A 17,630-nucleotide genomic window follows, 5' to 3' on the forward strand; every position below is an offset into this window, starting at 1 on the left:
GTTGTTAGCTTAATTTTTAAATTCCACCTAAAAAAATCTTCTAAAGCAGTGAAACGTAGGACTTCATAACTGCACATGAGAGTAACATTTACTAAAATAAGCGGACTGTGGTTCTCTCCATTTCTTGTTTCTGTGTTTGTGACAATAAACCTTTACAACTCCAGGGATTTAAGGTCTGGTTCCAGTTGAATTTAATTGGCACAAAGCCTAATTGTTATGTGAGACTTGTTTACAACTTGAGTTAAAGCATGCTGCAAAGAGTTAAGAATAACTACACAAAGCAAGAAATTACAAAATTACACCCTCAAATCACAGTGTAGATTGTAGATTAACAAAAGTACACTACTGTGAATTAATACTCATTGGGTCTTTCCTATGTATTATCATCTGGATTTTCTAACTGAATTTAAAGACAAAACAAAACAAAACTTGCCCTGATAATAAACCCTTAAGTGCTTGGGCAGAAATTTTAAGTGCCCCTCATCTGCTGGTGAAAATGTTAGGGAATGGAGCAGTGGTAGGAAGTCATTTCTGTTTGTATTTATTGGTGGGATCAAATTTCATGGTGATTTGCTACTGTGGTTTGTTAGTTTTGATTATGTTTTAGTCCACATTCACATCCTCGCCAACAATTCTGAGAGGAAGTAACTTCCGGATGTATGACAAGTGACAGACACTGATGCAAGGCAAACCGCATTGAGAAAGCCACACGCAGCGGACGTACCTCAAAGATCCCAGCTAAAGATCAAGTAAAGCTGCTCTGGGTGGCTGGAAAATGCCACCAGCAGCCAACTAAATGCATGAAATTGTCATAAAGTAGGATGACTTTTGTCATAAAGTAGGACGACTTCTGAACCTAGGTATCTTCAGGTTATGAGACAAAAAGCCTAGTGACAGATTTGACTTCCAGCAACTGTAAGGCACAGGTTAATAAGGAAAAGGGCATGGTCTGACATCCAACTTCTCAGCCACACCTGGTCAGATAAATATCTCCATTAACTTTATCTTAGGTGAAAGGCTGTAGACAGGATCTTGATTTGTGGACCAGATAATCTATCTTTACAGTTTGGAACAAACAAGTAATTACAGAGCTACACTTACCCATGGGGCTAACAGGGTAGGTGGGGAGGGAGGCTCACATACTATCTCCTGCCACATCTGCACCTATGAATGAATTTCACATAACACATAAAAGATATACTATATTATTTACAGCATACTAGAGGGTAGAGGAATTTTTCCTCTATTGGAGTGATTCCAGGGGTTCCACAGATTGTCCACTTAACTGATTTTTCCCCCAGGCAGAAGCACTGCATTTTGAAAGATCTGTCCGTCTAACTATTTACCTTGAAACATAGTTGATGGCTTTGGGATTAGCCATCCCCAAGAAACTACATAGTGATTTGAACAAGGAAAGTTTTATCTACTATTAAGAGAGGACTGGAGTAACAGGGCATTGGCTAGTAAGAGTTAACAGGAATGCTAAAGAACACAGGAGTGGTAGATATAAGGGGCAACCGCCACCTCTAAGGCTGAGATGAAGACCCAAGGAAGAACCATCCCGTCTTGAGGGCTGAGATCCAGAGATCTTAATGGAGATGGCAGAGCACTGGCTCCCTGATGGTGGAAGAGTCACAGAGATGCCTCACTGGTGATACTCCCTCTGGATCCTGGAAGAAGCCATTCAGAGAGAGGTGTCAAACCCTGGAACTTGCTAGGTGCTGAGGAAAACTGCTGGCTGCTGATGGAGTTGAAAAGCTGTCCTCTGTAGGAGTCTAGTGCACTTTCATGTGCATCTTGGGCCAGTGTAGCTCCAGGCTGGTACCTGAGATACAAGCTGGGCAGTGGCCTCCCTAGACACCCAGTGCTGTGGGGTTCCCAGTGTGTACATGTGTAGGGCTAAAGAAAGAGTATGGGGAGTGGTGACCTCGGCTGGGAATAGGTCCATGATGTCTGTGGCTCCAGCCAGTACACAAGTCAATCTCTGGAGAAAGTGCAGGGGGCAAGAAGGTGCCAACTCCAGAGAAAGCTGTGCCATGCAGTTACCTAGCACTGGAGAAAACCATGTGGGGCAGTAGAGGAAAAGTATGCCCAGCAAGAACCTGGCTAGTGAGCCACCCTGAAACCAGGAAGAGAAGCTCCTTCTACCTTCAGTGTCCCTCCCGTGTCCTCTACTGAAAGGCTCAGGAGAAATATTTACAGGGCCCAGCTCCATCATTACAAGCAGGCAAACAGAATGACTTTGGAGCTGAGAGAAAATAAATTGATAAGCAGCACAGTCTGCCCTTTTGATGACTCAGCCTCTCTGCCACACATCTGAACTCCTGGACAATAACAAAGTAATTGTTATTTACTATCTCCTGCCACATCTACACCTATGAATGAATTTATATTCCACCTAACAAGATGCAAGCATCCTTCTCACCAGTGAAGGGGAGACCTCAAAATGAGGAGACACAGAGCGCCAACAGCCATTGTATGCATTGTTGTGACTATGTGAATTACTTCTCAAATTCTGTCACAGTCCCACCTAATATTCTGTCACCTAAAGACTAAACTGTAACCTCTAACAACTTCTATGTAATATTTTTTTAAAAAGAAAATGGGGGGACTTCCCTGGTGGTCCAGTGGTTAAGAATCCGCCTGCCAATGCAGGGGGACATGGGTTTGAGCCCTGGTCCAGGAAGATCCCACATGTCGCGGGGCAACTAAGCCCGTGCGCCACAACTTCTGAGTCCGCGCTCTAGAGCCTGCGAACTGCAACTACTGAAGCCTGCGCGCCTAGAGCACGTGCTCGCAACAAGAGAAGCCACCTCAATGAGAAGCCTGTGCACCGCAACGAAGAGTAGCCCCTGCTTGCCACAACTAGAGAAAGCCTGCGTGCAGCAACAAAGACCCAGTGCAGCCAAAAAAAAAAGAAAGAAAATGGGAAGAAAAGAATAAAATCAGTAGCATATACAAATAAACACATACATATAAAAAGCAAAGGAAAAATGTGCAAAGCTACTACAATCCTCATTTATCTAATTGGCCACAAGGCCATAACTGATATCTATGTCTTCCTTCTTCCACTACGCATTCTGAATTTACCCTGTCCTCAGGCATTCCATGCTGTTGACGTTGGCAGAAAAGGCAAATCCCTATCTAGAATATTTGTCTATTTTAATGAGGAAAAATCTGCTCCCTCAATGATGGAAAATGTCATATATAATCAACCTGCCACCCAGTGGCTGGCTGGTGCCTGTAGGCACTCAATGTTGGCTTCTCATTGGCTAGGAGGAACTCAGCAGTAGTGCTAGCAAGGTCAACTTTAGAAAGAAGAAGTCCACGTTGCTTAACCCATGCACACATAGCCTCCATTTCTGCCACCGTGGCCACTATTCGTGGGCTCCCTGAGTAAGTATCGGAGTGGCCGGGAGAAAGGCTGACTGACATCCACAGAGTGTGTAATTTGGCCCACTTGATTATTAAGAGCAGTAGATGTCTTATGGTAGGCATTAAGATGGGACATGAATTTCTTCAGGGTCGACTCTTTTTGAAGGGTCCATTCTCATACCTCTTCCTCAAAATTCCTTGTCACCAATCTTCCAACCCTGTTCCTCCCAAGTCCCTGACCATACAGTCAAACCATTAGGAACTGCCCATGGCCCATTATATATCTTTACTTCTGGCCCTCTCTCATTCCAGATATTGTATACAAATCATATCTACTATTCAAAATTCTGCTGGCTGGGAGAATTTTCCTTCACTGTCCTTCACGATTGCTCGTGAGTAGGGCTACAGTGTTGCAGCTGTCCACTCTTGAATGGTACCAGCATAACCTGTAGACTCCTCTGTAAACCAGGCTTGAGGTTTTTCTTCTTCTATCAACGAGACTAAGGAAATCCTCAAGAGGCCAAAGGCATGGGTTGGAGGAAAAGAGGCAATACAACAGGAGTTGCTATCAAAGGAGTCTGAGTCATTTGCTCGTACGACTTACTTGTACTTTCCAGAGCTGCCCAAGCTCTGTCTCTTACATACTACTGAGGCCCAGGGCAGGCCTCCCCCAAAATATGCCTCAATGGCATACATCCGATGCAAGAAGGACACTTTGACCTTCCTGTCTCCCAGAAAGCAGGAAATAAATCTCTCATGTGAACAGCGCAGTCCCTGCATCTGGAGGTAGAAGGACACCTTTATCGCCAGAGACAGGGAATTTGAGGCCAAGAAGCCTGTATTTAAAAAAAAAAACAAACACTCTGTTACTTCTTTAATTGACTACTCCAAGCCCAAACTCTGTTTAGATTCTTCACTAACTAAGCACCCAAAGCCTAAGTTTCTTTGTCCTGTCAATTCCTCACAAATTTATTGTTTGTCTAAAAAGTATAAAAGCTGCCTGCTCTGGCCACTTCTTAGGTCCCATTTGCTATGAGAACTCCATGCACACGAATTAAAATGTGTTTCTTTTATTCCTGTTAACCTCTCTCGTGTCAGTTTTATTATTAGTCCAGCCACAGAACTCAAGAGGAGTAGAAGGGGATATTTCCCCCTCCCCAACAATACCATGTCCACTTGTTGGCAGACTGCTGCTGGGCATGGCCAACCTTGTGGCCAGGTAGGTCAGACAACACCCAGTTAATGATGAGAAGCCAGGTCCATATGATAAACTGACACCCCATGGTCATGTATTCAGGATCTACCTGGTAGCAAGCCAAAAGCAGTTTGTCAAAGGGTGAATAGTTAGCTGAAGAAGTCAGAGATTTTCTTCAATATCTCAGAGATCTGCATTGTGATTCTGCTATTGGTTCTTGCCAGAGGCTCTGTGCAGCCTCACTATTTGCTACAGACTTAGAGAATCATTGAATCTGCTATATCTTAGAGCCAAATTGGTAGCACAGCAGGTACTGTGTCCTGGACTTGCTGCACAGCCTTCTCTTGCTCTGATCATCATTCAAAACTAGCAGCCCTATGGGTTACTCTGTAGATAGGTTGAAGGGGCATGTTCAAATGTAGTATATGTCACCTCCTAAATCCAGAAGGGCCTTTTGAGCATAGGGACCACCGAATATCCAGAAATGTTACTGAAGTGCTCTTGAATTTTTGTGGGGCTGGATTATTACCCTTTGGTTCTCATATGCTTTACTAAGACATCTAAAGTACTTGCTACTTTCTGCTCATTGGAGACAATCAACATGATATCATCAGTAGTAGACCAGTGTGATGTTTTGTGGAATGTTGGGATGATTAAGATTTCTAGAACAGAAGAACTAACTAACTAACTAACTAACCCTGAGGCAAAACTGTGACAATATATGGTTGGCCCTGCTAAATAAAAGCAAATTGCTTTTAAAGAGGGGATATATGTATACGTGTAACTGATTCACTTTTTGTTGTACAGCAGAAACTAACACGACATTGTAACAACTATACTTACAACTATAGTTGTAAGCAACTATACTCCAATAATAATTAATTTTAAAAAAAGGCAAATTGCTTTAGGTAGTCCTGGTAAATCCATGAAGTCAATAGCCGCACACCAAAAGCCAGGGGCTGTGTTGACTTGATCAAGTAAAGACATTGTATCTGGGTCAGCAACTACAGTTGATCCTTGGACAACATGGTTTTGAACTACATGAGTCCACTTACACGTGTATTTTTTCAATAGTAAATACTACAGTATTACGTGATGTGAGTTTGGTTGACTCTGCAGATGCAGAACTGCCAATACAGAGAGAAACTACATAGTTGGAGGGCCGACTATAAATTATATTCAGATTTTCAACTGCTCGGAGGGTTGGTGCCCCTAATCCCCACATTGTTCAAAGGTCAGCTGTATAGTATTTGGAATCAGCCAATGATTAGATTTATGATAGTCCAGTCATTCTCTAAGATCCATCCAACTTCTACACAGGCCAAATAAGTGAGGTAAATGGAGACATGACAAACATCACAAGTCTTATTTCAGATCTCTGATGGTAGCATTAATCTCATCAATTCCCTCCAGGATATGGCATTACTTCTGATCTACTGTCTTAGAAGGGAGAAGTTCTAAGGTCTTCCACTTAGCTCTCCTTCCACAATGGTCCTAGATCCATGATTTAGAGAGCAAATATAGGGATTCTGCCAGTTATCTTGTATGTCTATTCCAATTATACTTTAAGGAACTGGGGAAATAAGCACAGAGTGGATCTTCTGACCGCCTGGGCACACTGTGAGTCAGGCTTGAGCTAAAACTCCATCTATTCCTTGGCCACTCTAAGTCCCCATTTTGACTGGTGGACCACAAGGATATTTTGGGTCCTCAGGAATAAAGTATGAAAGGTCTGATTATTTCCTTTTCCCCAAAGTGCAATCTAACAAATGGCTACAGGTCCCTTTGAGGAAGGCTTAACGGAGGGTTTATGGTGTATGCTTGAGGCAGTGATGCAATGTTCTTCCTCAAGGGCAACAGGCCTCCACTTCAATCAAATGGCTCTGGATCTGTGAACTGACTTGGGTTTGGAAACTGGATGAAAGGTCATGACTCTCAACTGTGGCAACTAAAGTCAACTTTTTTGCTACCAGACCTAGACTTTTTCCTGTTATATACACAAAGTGACACTGGAGACTGCCATCTATTTCATTCATTACCTGCCACGAGAAGTCTGCTGATGAATTTACCTTAGACTTTACCCACAGAACCATCTGTGGGCCAATGCCTTCTGATTACACCTATGTCCCTGCTTTCCATTATTGTACAGGTAACCTACTTCATCTGCGTTAGTTAAGTGCTGCCACTTGGTTTCTGCTACTATGGGATCCCACCATCTCCACTGAAATCAGGGAGCCAATCTCAATGGGTTACCAAGGAGAGCAGCTACAGAATTTTTTCACCAATACAGGGGCTCCCTCATTGTTTTTTCTCAATACTTTAATGAAGGAAGTGTGTACTGGGCCTTGTCACGGAATATAGTTGGAAGATGGGTGTGCAAGTTGCATACAATAAATCCAGTCAAACATTCCTTCTTTGAAGGAGTCCCAAAACTCACTAGTAGTAGACAATGTCTGTCCACTTATTCTCCTTTTGAGGCCTCATAGCATTAAGGGATAGGGGAGCAGGGGAGTAAGATTGCTTGCTCAAATTGCTATCACTTTGCTTTCACCTTTCTATAGGTTTATGCACAGCTCATTGAGTAAATGCTCATTCTCCACCTCTCAACTTGCATTCCCCTCTAGAAAGTGTCAGCAAACTTTCTGTAAAGAGCCAAATAGTAAATATTTTTTGCTCTGTGGGCCATATGGTCTCTATTGCAACTGCTCAACTCTATTTTTGTGGTGCAAAAGCAGCTATAGACAATACATAAATGAAAAGGCATAGCTGGTTCTAATAAAATTTTGTTTACAAAAACAGGTGGTAGACTGAATTTGGCCCAAGGGCTGTAGTTGCCAATCCCCCAGTCTAGAAATTCAAAAAGACTCCCATCTCAACATTTATGTATTTCCCTTACTTATCCCTTCTCCATTAGCTGCCACATCCCCAGATGTAAAAGAACAAAATATATTCTCCACAAATCCATAACATTATTTTTTTAATTTATGCACAAAAGCAATGTCTGCCTTTAAGATTAGGGTAGACACGCGCCTAATTTGAAGCACACAATATCCCGCCACTGATCCAGTTACCATCTGAAATTTCTGCATTACCCACTCCTCATGGTTAAAGTATGAAAAGACCCTTTTAATATATGTTTCAGTTGGAAATAAACCAATGTCAGGCTAAACTTTAATTTTTCTTTCAACAGCCGGCCTCAAGTAGGATAATTTTCATCAGGACCATACCTAGACAATTACCACATACTGAGGCCTATGAGACACATGCTGAATGCCAAGCTCCACATAGGGAAGGGAGGGGTACCTAATTCTGTGGGATTTGTACTTAATTCTTTAGGCAAAGGGGAGAGGCCTTAATGGATTTTAAGCAGGGTGATGACCTAATCAGAACTGAAATTTAGAATGATTGTTCTTGAAGCTGTGCTGAATATGGATTTTCTTTCCTGGGGGGAGGGAGGGTGGGAAGACCAGAGAGGAGGCTAGAGGCGATTAGGAAACTATTAAGAGCAATCCAGGTGAGAGACGAGTAGAAGGGGTGTGGAGGCTTGGGATAGGATTCGGAAGGTAGAGTTAGCTGAACTCAACAAATAAATCAATGTGGAGGCTGGGAATGCTGTTAAATTATAAAGTGTGTTAAATATGGGTTCTTGACTTGTTGAAAAAGACCAGCTAATGACATGCTCTCTACTCTGGATTATCTGCAGAGGTAGACCTGGAGCTAAAATAATGGAGCAAGAAGCCATGAACACCAAAGGAGGTGACGACAAAGTTCAAAAAGATGGGTCATTTCTGAAAAAACAAAGGTCATGGTCAAAAGCTCAAAGACAACAATTTGCATTAGAAACCCTCTCTGCACTATTAATTGTCCTCCAGAAGGGCCCACTTACTACCAGGTGTTCTTTTACCCTTTACTCATATCCCATTTGACGCAGAATTATCAAACATGCAAGGTCTCACACTACTCCAGTCTCCGTCAAGGTATCAATCAGGTATGAGAATAACTTCTAGAAATTTATCCCACTGATATGCTAGTACTCAAGTGAAATGACAACGTGTAAGCTTGCACATTAAAGCACTTTTTGTTAACATCAAAAGGTTGAAACAGCCTACAACTCTACCAAAAGGGAACTAGATAAATAAATTATGATAGAGTCCTATGATGGAATAGTATGCCAAGTTAAAAACAAAGAAGCAACTTTATATGCTGATATGGTGTTAATTCCATAATAATTAAATTTAAAAAAGCAAGATTTATTTGCATTTCAAAAACAGAGAAAATATATACATATTGCTTTTGTTAAAAAAAAAAAAAAAAAAAAAAAGCATTGGTTGCCTCCAGAGAGGAAAACGGCGTATCAGAGGGCAACAGCGAAAGGAAAAGGGCTACTGGGGGTTGGGGGGTGGGGGGCGGTGTTCCATACACATTAGGGAGTAAATAAACACCAGAAGTCAACGTATCTAAGAAATACGAACTCCGTCAGAAATGTCAGCAAAGAAAAATCCCCAACAATTGCTGTGGAACAGGACTAGAAAGCAATAGTCCAAATAGAAACAAGAGGACAGAGAGCTCCGGGAAGGGATCCATAAATCTGATAGGTCTGATTATGTGGAAAAATCTTACTGAGAAAGGGTTGGATTATATAGAAATAGAAATTCATATATGGAAAACCTAAGCACATTCTTTTTTCTTAAGTGAGTTTATTATTAACTCCACAATTTTAAAAAATTCTACAAGTAAGGAACCATGTTCATAATACACGTGCTTGGCTCAGCAGTGAACAAGATTTACACAATAATAAATACATACTAAAATGCAAACAAAATGTGAGAATTATATTGCGACATCTATTGGGAAGTCAAGAAAGGGAGGGCAAGGGGTATGTGTGTGAAAAAGCTTAATATTTATGTACCATAATGGATAGTCAGTAGGTAATGTCAAATATTGATACATTAAGAAATAGCAGTATAAGCATATTATTTCAAAAGGTAAATATGGAAAGAAACATCTAAAAGAGGTGAAAGTGGTTGCCTTTACGTAGCAGGACTGGGGGAGATGAGGGTTGAGTGGATTTCTGTTGCTGTTGTAAAATGGCTAATAGTCTTACTTAATTTTATTTACATATAAGTCAGGGGGAAGTACAGGATTTGGAATGAGACTGCTTAGATTTAAATCTTGGCTCTGACATTTCACTAGCCTTGTAGATAGAGGCAAATTACTTACTCTTTCAATTTTCCTATCTCTAAAGTAGGGGAAAAATAATATGTACCTCATAGAGCAGCTTTGAAAATTAAATGATTAATTCATGTCAGTTGCTTAAAATATGCCTGGCACATAACTGCTCAGTAGTAAAACAGTAACTAAGGACTAATACTTCTTAAGACAATAAATATTAACTACTGTTACTTGATAAAAATATAAAGGTGTTAATAACTAAAATATTTTTTAAACATATGAGCCACATATTAAAGTCTGCTCCTTTTGTGAGGAAACTTTTTTTTTTTTTAAGTTAATACTCCCAGGTACTAAGTAGGACTTTATTTCTTTAGGCTACAATCTTCACTTTAATCCATAGTTGGAAGGGGGAGAAGACCCATGAAAAATTCCAGTCATAGTAAGAGCTTAAATTGGAATCTGAAGATAAATTTTAGTTAGATTGGCCAAAATGGGAGGGAAGAGAGTTCCAGGCAGGGAGAATGACGCTTACAGAGACCTAGAGGCAGGAGGAACTTGGCAATTAAAAAAAAGGCTAATAGAACTAGAACAGAGAGTGATGATGCGAGAGGTGTGCTCTGGGCAGGAACTAAATCATGCCAGGCCTTTAGGCCACGTTAAGGAGTTTGACTTATCCTGTTAAGCAGGGGGTAACAAGACCAAATATTTTGAGAAGATCCCTCTGGGTGCAGTGTGAAGAATCAATCAGAAAGAAGTTCAGATAGGCAACAGGGAGGACCTTGCCAAAGTCCAGGCAAAAGATGATGATAGTGCTAGGAATAGAGAAAAGTAAATGGATTTGAGAAATATTAATTAAGAGGTAAAACTGACAGAACTTGGAGAAGGGAGACTCCTAGGAAGGAATAGTTTGCCTTTTTTTTTTTTTTGGTCTAGTCTAATTAAATTATATTCTTCAGGTAAAAGCTGACCTCCTAAACTTCTCACCAATACTAATGTACTCAATTGTAGAATATTTGCAAACAAAAGCTGTAAGACATTTCAATCACAAAGTTAACTTTTCACTTCTAAATGGTAAAATCCAGATCTTGGAACAGAGGCACAAAAATAACATCACAAAGGAATGAGATGGAAATAACAGCAACCTAAATTAAATAGCCTAATTAATTAAGTACAGTGAAACAAGTCTCCTACTTCCCAGTTTCTGCAGTTGCTGCCCATAAAAAAGGCAAATATGCTGCTGCCCAATGCCTCTCCCCTTCCTGTGCCACTTTTACTCTAATATTTTTACTCTACAATAGTCTTAGAGGAAAGAGAAATTTTACATGCTCCGCAAATAATCTACAAGTTGTGTGTGTGTACACAGGTGAAAAAGCAGACTGTATTATATCACATATGTAAGTCACATGATAAAAGGATACCTCACCCAGCTCAGGTGTATGTGGAGGAACGTTGGTTGGGTTGTGCAGTGTCCTCAATGAGGTGAGACCTCAGTTGACTCTTAAGAACCGGAAAAAATTATAAAGATAAGAGGAAAGGAGCTCTCAGCGGTGGAGAGTAACAACAACAACAATAGAAAAAAACACTGAAATCTGTTGCTGGAATAAAAAATTTTGGTTTACGGAGTATAAATCCGCAGTTAAACAAGGGTCATATACTGTGGGACCATTTTAAGGGCCATAGGTTCTCTATCCTGTGAGCTATGAAAAGTCACTACATGACTTGAAGCAGAGGAGACAGAAGTTCAGGTTTACATTTTTAAAGAGATCCATCACCTCAGGGGTTCTGCTGAGGATGGATTTAAGCTTAACACTATCCACTGAGATATCAGGTAGCAGGTGACTGTGGTACCAAAGTCAAAAGTTGATGAAACCCTTAACTAAGGCAGTAGAAGTAGTAGAGGAATTTGTGAAAATAGGTAGAAAACCTTGAGCAGACCCGGTGATCTGATAGTTGTGGAAGTTAAGAAAAGAGTAGGGCTTCCCTGGTGGCGCAGTGGTTAAGAATCCGCTTGCCAATGCAGGGGACACGGGTTCGAACCCTGGTCCGGGAAGATCCCACATGCCACAGAGCAACTAAGCCCGTGTGCCACAACTACTGAGCCTGCATGCCACAACTACTGAAGCCCATGCGCCTAGAGCCTGAGCTCCGCAACCAGAGGAGCCACTGCAATGAGAAGCCCGATCGCCACAACTAGACAAAGCCCGCGTGCAGCAACGAAGACCCAATGCAGCCAAAAATAAATAAATAAATTATTTTAAAAAAAAAAAAAAGAAAAGAGTGAAAAATGACCTCTGGATTTCTGGCATGACACCTGGATGGTAGTACAGATCCATTACCCATTCTCCAACATCCCAGGAGCCTAATGTGTTTCAAAATTCAGAATATTTTGGATGTTAGAAAGGAGATATGGTTTACACACCCAATATAACAGTGTACCCCCAGCAGGGCCTGGGACGGTACCATGTAATCAAACACAGAACTATTTCTGCAGCAAGACACATCCTCCAAGCAGAGTAGATGATAAATAGCTTCCTGACAGTTCTCTCAGGTTTTACAGCAAATGCATTCAAGTTTTGCTGAAAAATGAGTTAACCAAAAAAATTTTTGCTATCAGAGATTTTTTGGTTTTGGAATTGTGGATAAGAAATGGTAAATGTACTAATACTCATAAATAAAATACAGGAAGTAAAACATTGTTTTTTGTTGTTGTTGTTGCTGTTTTGATGGGATAAAGTTTCTGGTTTACACATGTAAAATCTCAGGTAATTATGACATCTTAAAGATGTCCAGCAGGCAATGGGATAGATGAGATGAGCAAACTAGTTTGGGCAGTTTGAAACAATTATAGGGAAAAATGTGTAGCTGGGAAAATAATCTCTATTTAGTGCCAAAAAATATGAGCCCAACCCAGAGAATGACTGAAGGAGACTTCATCGAATTTCCAGTAGTCACTAATGACCTAGAATTCAGAGTCCTACTTGTCTCTGCTTTGCCATAAGTTAATGCACTTTGGTCTTTTGCCTTTCCTGGCATTGATTTGAATTCATTGTTGCTATTGGCAGTATATTAATTGTGTTAAGATTACCCAAATCATATAAAACTAATTATTCTGATACTAACTAGATGCATAATTAGATAGGTGATTGAAAATACTTCCTTCTCAATCAGATTTTATAATCATAAAAGATCTGGCATACCAAATGTATTTTTACACTTTATGGACCAGAAAATTGAATATGTCTGAAGATGATTTGGGCATTGATCATTTCCAAAATATTAAATACATCAATATTTTCTTTTGGAGAAAAATTCCTTTTACCAGGAATCTGAAGGCATGTTAAAATTAAAAGCTTCTATGGAAGGCTTAATCATCCAATCAGAGCTTCCAAGCCTACATCCCTACAGGTCCTAGGGAATCTAATGTCTTAATTTCTCAATCTTTTTTGGGGGGTGAGTGGTATGAGTCCCACAATATGTCTCATATTTGTTTCATAGTGAAAGAAAAATATATATTAACAGACTACAAACCAAGCAATAAACTTGCCTGTTTAATGATTTTTTTCAGACTCCACCCAGCATTATAACTCAGCCATAAAATTTAGAACTTATAATAGAGCTGGACAGAATTCTTTTTCTCTCTCAAACTTTCACTTGATAATATTTGGTATTATCAAGATTATACCTGGTAACTTCAAAATCCCTTCAGAAAAACCTTTTCAGTTTTTCCTATCCCCAAACATACTATAATATGCTGAGAACCCATTTAAGAAACAATAATGTACAATAAGATTTCACACAGTTCTTAATGTTTGAGAGTTTTAGTCTAGCACCAGATCCTAGAGTCTCAAGCCCTCCAATAAATGTTTAATAAGGATTATAGTATATTTTTAAAAGTACAGTTTGATTTTCTATCCTGTGAATGCATGGGTGTGTGTGTGTGTAAGACACAGTAAACTGGCAGAAAAATCAGCCTTAAAAAAATGTAAATTCAATAGGATACCGCTATTTTTATTGCAGGTTCCAGCCCATTGTGGCCAGAAAATCGATGAAAATCAATGTCGTGTTTTAAGACCAACGTTTTTTAAAAGTAAATAATAGAGAACATCCATGCTGTAGGATTAAGTATTGTTTTGTAAACCTCGTTTCATTTATATACACACATACTTGAGTGTATTGTGTTGAGGAATAGAATGCATTTCTGAGGATTGCAGTCCAAAAAAAAAAAAAAAGTTTAAAAAACACTGATGTTAAGGAAGTGTGCTTGCCAACCAAAAATCTAGAGTGTTGCAAATGGAAGGATGACCCTGGGTTGCTGCCTCATAAAATATATTTTAAGCCAATATAATAAAAGATCAGAAGACTAAATTATGTTGTCCGAGTTGACTCAAAAAAATTAACTGTGGCTCTGAAATACCAAGAAAGGATTAAAAATCTCAGTCCACATGGCATCTTCTATACACATGTGATCCATGGTGACAGGTGAAGAATGATGGCCTCACTCAATCTCCCTGGAGTCAGGCATCATCTGGACAAGTAGAAATTAAGGTAAATCAGAGCTGGACAAAGAACAATTGACTATTCTGTAATTACAAAGGCCTTACAAACTATATGAAAGACAACAAGGTAAACATCTTATGATAAATGAGAATGTAGGTGGTGAAAAGTACAGATAACATGAGTCATGAGTCAAGCCACTCAAATAATAATGCCATGTCTACCACTAAGTTGCTGGGTGAACTGAAGTTAGAATCTCTCTCTCAGCTTCAGTTTATCGCAAACTGGATGGGTTGACTAGATATCCAAAGTGAGAAGGGGATCCTAAGAAGGCTAGGGCTAGAAGAGATTCCTGATTTAAGTCCTCATTATCTTAATCTAGGGAAGTATTATTTTTCCTATTTTACAGATAGTTTAACTGAGACACCCTGTTACTCTAGCTAACGCAAATATGTTTTACATTTCTCCCTAAAATTAAGGGTAATCTAATAACATCTGGCCCAATAATCAGTGAAGATTAAATTAATACCCTACACTCAGAAAGCAATACCTACATCTAATTTTTAAATAGTATTTAGCACATATATCTCTCCGTATGGAGACAAGATTAAGAGGACAGGTGAGGCTCTTTTCAGAAAAACAGAAAGCACTGGTTAAAGGTATCCTAAATAATTATGTCCTATTGTGCTGCGGTTGACTTTTTAACTTTGATTGCACCTTTAAAAAAAACAACTATATGTGTTTCCTAAGGCATTTTATGTTAAGTGTGCAATTTAAAATACATTTTTAAAAATTAGCAAAGGTAGTACTAAACAAATATAGGCAGTGAGATTGCCATTTATTATTAAAATTTCTACGTAAAAATGTTAGTTAAAGCAATGCAAAAAGAAAGATGCTTGGTACAAGCTCTTCAGAATGTTTTAACTAATATGTATGCTAGACTTCAGATATTAAAAGTTAAGTTTAAAGAAGTCTATTTGTAGGGTATGACTTTAACCTCATGTATTTTAGACACAAACTCAAAGAAAAATATACAGTAAAAGAAGCAACAGATTTTCCCACAACCAGAAATTCTCAAATAAATGATTTTTTTAACAATACAATTTGAATTTAAGTGTCTTCATTATGTGGTATAACTTTTACAGCAAGTTATGTTCACTTAATAAGGTTTTCTGAAAACCAGAAAAATTGGTAGCTCCATGGAGTTCTAAAAACAGAAATAGTTATTTGATAAATTTGAAGTGAGGTGTTTGGATGAATATTTGAGAGAGAAGGAAGTGTTTTGATGGGCTTTGAAAGAAAAGGAAATAAAGTCTAAGGTAAGCACCAGTTTCACCCTCAATTCTTAGGCTTCAGAAAAGCCTAATTAGGCAGGGAAAGGAATTTGGGCCTGGCACACCCAGGTTCATACGTGGCAGGTTTCTGAAACAAAGTTTTTTTGAACCTTTGACTCATATGCCACAGGCAGACCAAAGCCGCGATAGGCAGGGCGTTTAGTCAACAGGTCCTTCAACGAGATGGTGTGCGGTTGGTGAGTGGCAGTTAGATTTCCTCCTGCCACGAAAAAAATAACTTCTCGATCAAACCGGAAAGTGGGCGCAGCTCTGTCTTAGGGAGCGCACCCGGAAAAGTACAGAGACCAGAAAAAAAAGAGAGAGAGAGAGAGAGAAGGATGTCCGCGTCCCGACCGCAGAGCGCCTTCCAAACCACTCGGAAACCATTTGAACGACTCGGGCGGCCGCGGTTTCCAGCCTAGGACGGTCTGGGGTCCGGCTGGGAAAGTTGCCTGGCCAAGCCGTGCCCTTCTCGCCGCGGGCTCGCCCCTCCGGCCCTCGCACCGGGGCGGCAGGAGACCAGCAACCTGTGAGCCCGAGAGGAAGCCCGCAGCCTCGCGCCCGGCCCTGCCCCTCCCACCCCCCACCCCCCACCCCCACCCCCACCTCGGCCACCCTCGCAGGGACCAGCTCGGGGCCCCCAGGACTTCGGCCCGGGTCCGGCTCTTCTGAAGCCTCCTTACAGAGACCGACAGGGGGCACTGCGAGTGACAGGCAGGACAGGGCAACCCCCGGAGCGCCACCTCCTCCCCGGTCTCGGGAGTCCCTTTCGGCTTCTCCCGAGGGGCAACTGAAACATCGCTCTCGAGACCATCTCCAACCGGCCACCGGGACCTTCCCTGTCTCTCCGCCACGTGAGCCTCCGCGTCTGTCCGACACCCACCCCCGACACACACACACACACACACACACACCTCCGACGCTGCCCAGGGGCAACGGGTCCCCCGCCCCGACCCGAGCGCCGGCCCGCCGAGTTACCTGGCGGGTGGGCAGGGCAAGGCGGCGGGAAGCGGCGGCCGGGCGGGCGCTGGACGTGGGCCGGGCGCCAGGTGCAGGTGGCGGCGGCGGCTCCGGTGTCTGTCGCTACAGTTGCCGATTAGTCCAGCTCCTCCTCCGCCGCCGCCTCCTGCCTCTCCGCTGGGCCTCTGGCGTTGCCAGGGAGAGGCCGAACCGAGGCTCGGCTTCCTCTCGGAGTCTCCCAGGTGAGCTCCAGCCTGCGACGTCGGCAGGGGCGAGGCCCCCGCCCCGCGCCTGCGCGCCGGCCTCCCGCCCCGCCCAAGCCCTACCTGAGCGCTCCAGGTGAGGACCGAGGACCGCGCGCGGGGCAAGGGCGCCGTCCCGGGCCGGGCGCGGCCGCTGCGCGGCTCCTCTCTCCGCGGGAGGCGAGGCTGGTTCTCGGCGCGAGGCGAGCCTCAGCCCGTCTGCCCCGGGGAGTCCTGCGCTGACCTGGTGGTAGGGGTCACCTTGTAACCAGAACACGGTCTGGGTCCTTAGGGAACCAGAGGGTCTAGATTTCCTTCACACACACTTCCCTTCCTCTGCGTTTTGCCAAAATGAAGGGGTGCGCTGCCCGGAGATCCGGGGGCCCCGTGCCTCCGAGGACCACCTCATGACGGCAGCAGTGGTTGGCTCGTAGGGTTTCCACGAGCAGGGTTCAGCAGCGTCTGTCACCACTTAGGTTCGTGAGCTATTGGGTGAGCCTCCTTCCCATGCAGTCTTGATTTCATCACTTGACTCACTTCAGCGCAGCTAGTGGTTTCCGTTTCTGCAAGCGCGCGCTCTGGTAGGGGCGCCTCATGTCCAAAGGAGGAGCCTCCCTCTTCCAAAGAAGAGCCTCTGGTATTTGGCAGAGCCTCGCGAATTTGGGGGGCACCACCCCTTCCTGAGTTGCTATCGAAAGGCAAACCAATTCCCAGATGAGAGGGAAAGCAGCGACAATACAGAAAAACCCGCGGTCCTTGTTTGAAAAGACACTGTGGTTTCCTAGAGAGGGCTTGCTTCTCCTGCTGGTGTGCTTAAACCCAACATCTATTGGGAAGGTGAGAACGCAGACTCAAGGG

At 42.3% G+C, this 17,630-nt stretch overlaps 1 protein-coding gene across 3 annotated transcripts in view; it reads right to left on the reverse strand.

Annotated features, from left to right (window-relative positions):
* GALNT3 (polypeptide N-acetylgalactosaminyltransferase 3) overlaps positions 1-16,820 on the reverse strand; it is a 44,698-nt gene extending 27,878 nt beyond the window's left edge. For 2 of the 3 annotated variants that reach the window (XM_059928008.1, XM_059928006.1), the window contains exon 1: positions 16,549-16,820. The gene's annotated coding sequence lies outside the window, so the exon portion shown is untranslated. Of the gene's footprint in view, positions 1-16,484 lie in introns of all 3 variants that reach the window. The other variant, XM_059928007.1, reaches the window with a different exon arrangement.
* Between the last annotated feature and the right edge of the window lie 810 nt (positions 16,821-17,630).

This window comes from Balaenoptera ricei, chromosome 7, assembly GCF_028023285.1.
Source record: "Balaenoptera ricei isolate mBalRic1 chromosome 7, mBalRic1.hap2, whole genome shotgun sequence".
NCBI classification, from domain to species: Eukaryota; Metazoa; Chordata; class Mammalia; order Artiodactyla; family Balaenopteridae; genus Balaenoptera; species Balaenoptera ricei.